The sequence below is a fragment of the Vicia villosa genome, unplaced genomic scaffold (genome assembly GCF_029867415.1).
Source record: "Vicia villosa cultivar HV-30 ecotype Madison, WI unplaced genomic scaffold, Vvil1.0 ctg.004733F_1_1, whole genome shotgun sequence".
NCBI lineage: Eukaryota > Viridiplantae > Streptophyta > Magnoliopsida > Fabales > Fabaceae > Vicia > Vicia villosa.
Genome location: NW_026706500.1, coordinates 1 through 8,382, shown reverse-complemented (window position 1 = coordinate 8,382; position 8,382 = coordinate 1). Strand labels below are relative to the sequence as shown.

Here is an 8,382-nt window from a genome sequence, read left to right as displayed (position 1 = left end):
CATATTCAGAATGAGAGATAGCATTCAGCAGAACAGTCCTAGACTTGTGATGATTTTTGAATTGCTTCTTTTGATCATCACTCATTTCTTTTCTTGACAACATTGCTCCACTAGCATTAAGAGGATGTTTGTAACCATCCACAAGCAGATCCCATAAGTCACCATCTAAACCAAGAAAATAACTTTCAAGTTTGTCTTTCCAATATTCAAAGTTTTCACCATCGAATACTGGTGGTCTAGTGTAACCATTGTTACCATTTCCACTGTTTTGTTCAGTAGAACCAGATGTAGATGTTACAACATCAACCATCTTGACTTAGTGTTTTTCTCCCTGATTTTTTTACTAACACGGTTAAGTGCTTGCACCTAGAACTGGTGCTCTGATGTCAATTGAAGGATAGAAAAACACTTAGAAAGGGGGGGGGGGTTGAATAAGTGTGACTTTAAAAACTCTTAAGATAAAAACAAAAAACACAGTTATTTTTATCCTAGTTCGTTGTTAACAAAACTACTCCAGTCCACCCCCTTAGAGTGATTTACCTCAACTGAGGATTTAATCCACTAATCAATCTTGATTACAATGGTTTTCCACTTAGATACCTTCTAAGTCTTCTAAAGTATACTGATCACAACTTGATCACTCTAGGAATACACCACTTAGATAACCTCTAAGTCTTCTAGCGTATTATGATCTCATTGATCACTCTAGGAACCTTTTACAATCAATATAAAATAAATGTTTACAAGAGTATTGAAATGCTTCTTAGAAAGCTATAATCACAACTGTGATATTTCTCTATGTTATAAGCTTAACTCTCACTAAGATATTACAAGTGAAGTGAGGTTGAAGATGAACTTCGTAGGATTTTGATTCAGCAGCGTTTTAGTATTTTTCACAAATTGTTATTTTTCTTCTGATCGGAACTTCACTATTTATAGGCGTTTGAGAAGATGACCGTTGGGATGCATTTAATGCGTTGCGTGTTCCATACAGCTCTGCATTTAATGTTTCACACTTTTGTCAACTACCTCGAGCCTTGCTTTTCCTGTTTTTACTGACTTTGCCTTTTGTAGCTTCTAACGTTCGTTTTGTCAGTCAGTGTAGCCTGTCATCTTGTACTTGATCCTGATCTGATGTTTGTAGATACAATGTTTGAATATCAGAGTCATTCAGCTTGGTGCAGAGCATCTTCTTGTCTACTGACTTTAAAGAGCTTTAGCGTGATACCATAAGAACTTCAGTGCTTCTGCTTCTGAACTCAAGTTCTTCTGATACTTCATAGACCATGTTCTGATTCTGCTTGACCGTCTTCTGATGTCTTGCGAGAGCATGTTCTGATGTTTCATTCTTGAACCTTCCGAGTCAGTGCTTCTAACATTGAATTGTGCATACTCTTTATATATTTCCTGAAATGGAAAATGCATAGGATTAGAGTACCACATTGTCTTATATAAAATTCATATATAATGTTATCATCAAAACTAAGAATATTGATCAGAACAAATCTTGTTCTAACAATTAAAACCCTAAAATAACATACATACCAAATTTGAAATATGCAAAGTTCATATTGTAACACAAATATAAATCTCATGCTTTCATACAATATGCATAAACGCTTGCGGAAAAAAATTGAATTGCTATTAAAAGTTTTCAATGAATATATCCCATACTATATCCATCTACCAAATTCAAATTAACACCTATATCCACATGCTAATTTGAAATCCACAATATTGGCCACATAGCCTTAAACAAATACATCCGAATATCCAACAAATTATGAAATAACAATATCCAAACATAAGCATAAGTCTAAATAAAACCCAACAAGTGTTACATGATCAGAGCATATGACTCGCTACCTAATCCAATTAACAAACTTATGAGCTCCTCGGCTAAATCCTCGGACAAGCTACTATTCGTCGGAACCTGCACGTTACCAACGAAGGATAACATTCAAACAGAAGGGTGAGAATTCAACTTCTTATAGCAAACATAATAATGAGAAATGCAATACAAACCATCATACTTCTCACACTTCTCAATTAGGCAATTCACATATCATATACCAATTATCACACCAAAATAAATCAGATGTATACAATCACATAGCACACAATGTGACTCGAAATGCAACAAATGTGACTCAATGCATGTGGTACCATGTGATTCTAATGTTTCACCGCTTTCTGATTCAATATCTAGAATCCAAGCCACACCTCAAATCCGGACAAGATCGAGGCCATTACGTCTATTTCCAATTAAGGATCAACGTCTAATTTTTGAACCCAAAGTTTCGCCATCTCTATTTCCAATCGAGGATCAAAGTCAACCATGTGAACCCAAGTTTCACCGCTTGTATTTCAAAGCCAACCATGAATGCATGTACAATTATCCCAACATATATGAAATTAAGATTATTCACACAAATCTTAACATACCGCATACCTCAATAATTCACACATTGAATTATCTCCAATTTTACAAGATTCACACAACAAAATAAAAATTGCAACGAGGCATAATAAACATCATATATCCAATCACAAACATCATGAATATATCTACACAAAGTATTCCAACAATTGCTATTCATCACATACCAAAACATAATGCACATAAAACAATTACATGTTATTTTACATAATAACATCACAATTAACAATCAAGTGCAAATAAATCCTATACCATCATATAGAACATCAAAATAGCTTCCTAACGCTTCGAACGGCGCATAAAACAGCGTTACGGATACAAAATTATGGTCTTTACAAAAATCTGCCAAAAATGGAAAGTTGCAAATCGACGCAAGGGATTTATAGGTCGACGCATGAAAGTTTTCCATCCCTCTCGGGTTAGCTCAGGTCGACACATGAGTCGACGTAAGGCATTCTATAGGTCGACTCACAACAATCATAGGTCGACGCCCGTTGAAGGAAAATGGATTTTCTGTCGTTTTGGGCTGCTCAGGTCGACTCATGCCTCTGTGTAGGTCGACCTACTCTGCGTAAAACTCAAAAAATCACCATTTTTCTTTCCCATTCCCCTCATACAATAACTACTAACTCATACACAATCCATAAATCAATTGAAAGCAAATTTAGCATACATATAATGTTCCTAAACATGTTTATAACCATGGGTCATTCATACAACACATTGAACATGAACAAATCACAAAATCCATTTGATTTCTAATAAATGTTAGGGTTCATACATTTCCATGGGATTTCAAAGATTGAAGAGAATTACACAAAAACATACATTACCCAATCATATAAACTATAAGAACTTGGATTCTAACCCTTACCTCTATTCAAACTCCTCCAACCTTCAAGAATCTCACAATTCTCTTCTCTTCCCTCTTCTACTCTTTTGCCTCTCTTCTCTCCTCTCTATTTTTCCAAGATTATGAGAAATGACCTAACTTAGTTCTACTATCTCTCTCTATAATTTGGGCTTAACCCAATTACTACCCAATGCCTTATTCCACTAATTAGGCCCAACAACTTATTATTTCATTAATAGCTCTATAAATCAAATAACACAAATAATTAAATACTCAATTAATCATCATACCACATACTAATTAATTAGAACAAATAATTAATAAAAACACCCAATAAGCTAATTAAATAAATATCTAATAAAATTGGGATGTAACAGCCTAGATAGAAAGTCAGGTGTGTCTCATCGAGTTGAAGATTCGAGAAGAGTTAGGAATACAAGATGTCGACCGAGCTTCCCTGGTCGACTAGGATTCAAAGGACGTCGCCATTTGGGCTCGTACGAGCAGAGGGATGCTCGAGTTCAGGGACCCCTTGGGAGTTCTTCCTTGTAGAATTCAAGTGGAGCATAGTTTCCTCGGATAGTATCGATGGTAGAATTTTTAGGTGAAGTTGCAGTGATCAGATCCTCAAACTTCCTCTTCATGGATCCTATCGTCATCTTGCTTCCCCTGCCCCGAATATGACCATGATGGAGCGGAAGTTTTCCCACGGGCTGCGTGCATAGGTGGAGAATACAGCCTCGTCGGGGATATAGAAATCCCTGGGTCGTGTGATTCTCAGGGCTACAGGTGTGCAACCACCTTTAGAATGAGGTTTCTCTCGATACTCTATGTCTCCTGGGCTTTTGGACGAGTTTCGTCCCTCTTCTTGGTATAGTATTTCAGGTGGCCGTCTTTGATTAGAACCTCTATGGCATCCTTGAGATGGATTCACTTCTCTATAATGTGCTCGTGGCTCTCATGGAACCGGAGATACTTGGCTTTATCAGTATTGGGCTTGGCCGGTGCGTGTCAAGGGAAACGGACTCCAGCCTGTTTAAACTCGACGTTGGCGCATTCAGACAAAATTTTCTCTCGAGATGCGATGGGGGGGTGTATTCATGGAATTGAGCGGAGGGCCCCTTGTAGTCCCGGGGATCAGGAGTCCTATCCTTCTTCTTCTTGTCTCCTCGAAGAGATGTCGAGGGGTCTTTAGCTCTTGATGATTTAGGGCTATCTTGATGCCGAGAATCGCGAGCGGTGTTGGGCACCTCCTTCTCCATGTATTGTATATATGTATGTGCTTCGAGGAGGAGGGCGTCAAGATATGTGGGAGTCTCGATGCCTACTTCCATGGTGAAGTCGCTACGCGGGCTCAAGCCGCGTTCAAGAATTTATTTCTTCATGTCGTCTGTCGTGGAGACTTGGATGACTTCTTTCTTAAATATTTTGATGAACGCCCATAGGAATTTATCTTTTCCCTGCATGATTGCCTCCAGCAAGGCTTCCGACTTAGGGTGGAGTTGAGAAGTAGTGAAGTGTCGGGAGAAGGTCCTCCTCAGCTGTCTCCAAGAAGTGATGGACCTTTCACGGAGAATTGTCTAACCGGACATGGCCCCCTTCCTCAATGTGGTGGGGAATAACCTGCATTTTATAGCGCCCATGACGCCACGATAATCGATCAGAGCATCGATGTTTTCTATGTGTTCATCGGGGTCGGTTTTTCCGTCGTACGTGCCAGAGGAGGAGGCTTCTCCAGGCCCTTGGGAAGTCAGGTGGCAAGAATATCCGTGGACTATGGACCTCGTGGCTCATCATCGTTGTTGGATCTGAGGGAATGAGTAGAAGATCCCTGACGTCTGCAGTCTCGTCGGGGAGAAGGGCTTCTTGACTGATCTTGAGGGGGTGTTCGTCGGTTTCTGCCCGGGGATTCTCTTTGATTTTCTTGGATGAAGGAGACACTTGATTGTGGCGAGGAGAATCACAATTGCGTTTCTTGATCGATGGGATCTCAGAATGGAGTTCTATTGGGCGGGGGAGGGACTCGACGAACGTCTTGGGCGTCTCCGTAGGGGAAATCTTTGGTGATGCATTCCCTCCAATGTCCTAATCCTTTCGTTTTTCTACAGGATCATATAATTGGTCTAGTTCAAAGTTTCGACCAGAATCGTGAGGATGGGGTCGGCGATGTCCGAAAAAAGGATCTGGATGGATTTTTGGTACGTTTTCTTGGTGTTTCTTGGACCACCTAGTATCGCACGCTCGCGAAATGAACAGAGTCGCCACCAATATATTTATCCCAAAGAGGAAAAGGAATATCAGAAAACCTGGAATAAGGAAAGGATAAGAAAAGGTCTTGAGACCAAAGATCGGGTAAGAAGTCGGTTACGCAAGGGGAAGGTATTAGCACCCCTCACGTTTTTGGTACTCCACAGGATCTACTTATGTTTATTCAATTCTAAGGGTGTGTAAATATAAAGCTTAATGCTAAGGGAATGCATGCAAAGGAAAGAAGAAAAAGCACAGGGAAAATAAGGTTTATAAATAGTTGTGGTCGCTTAGGCCCCGTGACCTAATGCCTACGTATCCTTTTCAGGAATCAGAGCGTCGTAGTCCGGATCTTTAGTTTTTGTTTTTTTTTGTGTTTTTTAGTGGACGAAGTTACATTCGCAATCTAGCGTCAGGATAGCAACTCGTCGAGTGGAGTCTTATGCGTTACCAGTCTGCGATCGAAAGGAAGAAACGTGTCCGATTAAGGGAAAGAATGCCCTGAAGGCAAGAGAGAGAAGAGAGAAGATTGGTAAGTGTTTTTTAAGGTAATTCCATGATGAACAAAACCCAATACAAGGTTTCGCGCCACTTCATTACTTTGTTTAGGTCTGAGCCTTTATTAGATATTTTATATGTTTTTGATTGGTGATTTTTAAGGGGAATTAATTTGCGAGTTGAATCACATAGAAGTGTTTAATGGTAGAGAAACAGATTAGGGAATGAATCCCACTCATTTCTCTACATAGTGATCGAGAAACAAATTAGGGAATGAATCCCACTCATTTCTCTCCCACTAAGTGTTTGAGAAACAGATTAGAGAATAAATCCCACTCATTTCTCTCCCACTATTAGTAAAGTGTGATCCGCCTCTTCCTTTATTAAATGTTTTAAAGTTGAAAAGAAAAGGGGAAGAAAAACTAGCCTAAAATGATCAACTAGCCTAATGTTATGATTATACCTAATTGTTAGGATTTTAAGGGACAAGACTAAGCCTAATATTATGAAGATTATAGGTCCTAAATCTTAAAGGAAACATACAAGTGAAGTCACAAAATTATAAGTCAAAAGAATCAATGTAAACAAATGATACAAAATAGTACAAAATGATTTAAAGATGACTTGAAATATAGTACCAAACATGGAAGCAAAACATGCAAAATATAGCACAAAAATCGAATTAAAAGGACTATTATTTCTATGATTTTTATAAGAAAAAGGATTCTAACTAAGCAAAAAAAAGAATTAAAAGAGTTAGCCTAAACTAATATTTTTTATGAACATTTTTTATATGCCAAAATTGTGTTAAAGTCTAAGAAAATAATAGGGAAAAAATAGCATTTTATCACCTAAAAGAAAAATAGAAAAAATCTAATTAAACATAAATTCTAGCAATTAAAAAATGGAAACAGTGGTGCAAAGTGAAAACAGGGATTGTGAATAGCAGGCGCTGGGCCCAGGGTGTTGTTTTTTTGTATGATTTTACTGCAAAAAAAAGCATGGTCCCGAGGGGGTGAAGAAGGTAGAATTTCATCATGAGGCCAAAAGGATTTTTGATCCATGGCCATTAATCCAGATTTTAATTCAATTATTGACAAACTTAATGATAAGTTTAACTAATCTCAATTAAGTGCAATTAATCCTAATTAAAATCAATTAATCCATTAATTAAAAATAAAAGAGGAAAGGGATAATAATTAAAGTTTCCTAAAATGACGATTCAACTTCACTTCATCTCATCGTTCCCTCACTCTCGCGCTCGTATCCTCACCGGCGATGGTCTCCACCTCCAACCGCTGCCGTTTCACTTCGAATCAACGCGCTCTAAACACAAACTCACCCTAAAATCATGCCCTGAGCCTAAATCTACGATCAATTTAACATGAGAATGGCGCAAATATTCGGATCGAAAAAAGGAAAAAGCAAACCCTAGGTTTGAAATACTGCACGAATTCAAGTTATTGCAGCTCCGAGAGGACAGATAGATGTATTACGCCTATGAATGGAGGATAACAAGTGTTAAACAAACCTGATTGAAGATCGAAGATGGAGAAACGGAAAGCCAGAGGTGAGATTCCGAGCTGGTGCGAAATAAACGCGATTGGAGGCGACTAATCTTCAGGTGAAATCTCGGTTCTTTGATTCTTTCTGTTCTTTTTCATTCATAATTCTCCTTCTTCTTCGCTCCTTATGTGTTCAACGTCGACATTGTTATTGCTTCATTGACGAGAATTCAGATATGCTGTGATCTTGATGATGATTGTTGCAATCTTGAGAAGACGATGATGCTGCAGTTGATAGAAGAAACAAACTGTGATTGAAGATTGTTGCAGAACCTTGATAGTGAGAGCGATCCTTCTGGTTTTTTATTCTTTATTGATGGAGATTTTCTGTCAACGATAGGTGATGATGATCTGAATGGAGATTGAATAATTTTTGTCTGTAATGCTTTTGTGCAGATCAAATTTGGTGATGATTGAATGAAGAGGTGAAGGATTCTGAAGGTGAAGAACAATGGATTGGTGATGATGATTGTTGAATTGGGAGAGAAAGATTGAAGATGATGAAGATTCTATGTGAAGAAGGTGAAGGAGAGTGGTGTGAAGATGATGGGAAAAATGGTGTTTTGGGAAGAATGAAGAGAAATGGTGGAGAGGTTGAAGAAGCAGAGTGAAGGCTGAGAAGTGAAGAATGGTGGAGAGTTAGAACTTAAGAAGTGAAGGTGAAAAATGATGGAGAGCCCTGAAGATTGGAGGGAATTGAATTATATAGGTGAGGGTTTGAATTCAGTTAGAGCTTGAAGTTAGTTACAAAAGGGAGAAGCTTGAGCCAATGGATCAAA

General features: G+C 38.4%; 1 long non-coding RNA gene across 1 annotated transcript; it reads left to right on the top strand.

The window, feature by feature from the left end:
- The first annotated feature begins 7,259 nt into the window (after positions 1–7,259).
- Positions 7,260–8,373, top strand: LOC131642264 (uncharacterized). The gene is made up of 3 exons (XR_009295819.1): positions 7,260–7,662; positions 7,778–7,883; positions 8,000–8,373. It is a non-coding gene; the product is annotated as an uncharacterized LOC131642264 (long non-coding RNA).
- The last annotated feature ends 9 nt before the right edge of the window (positions 8,374–8,382 follow it).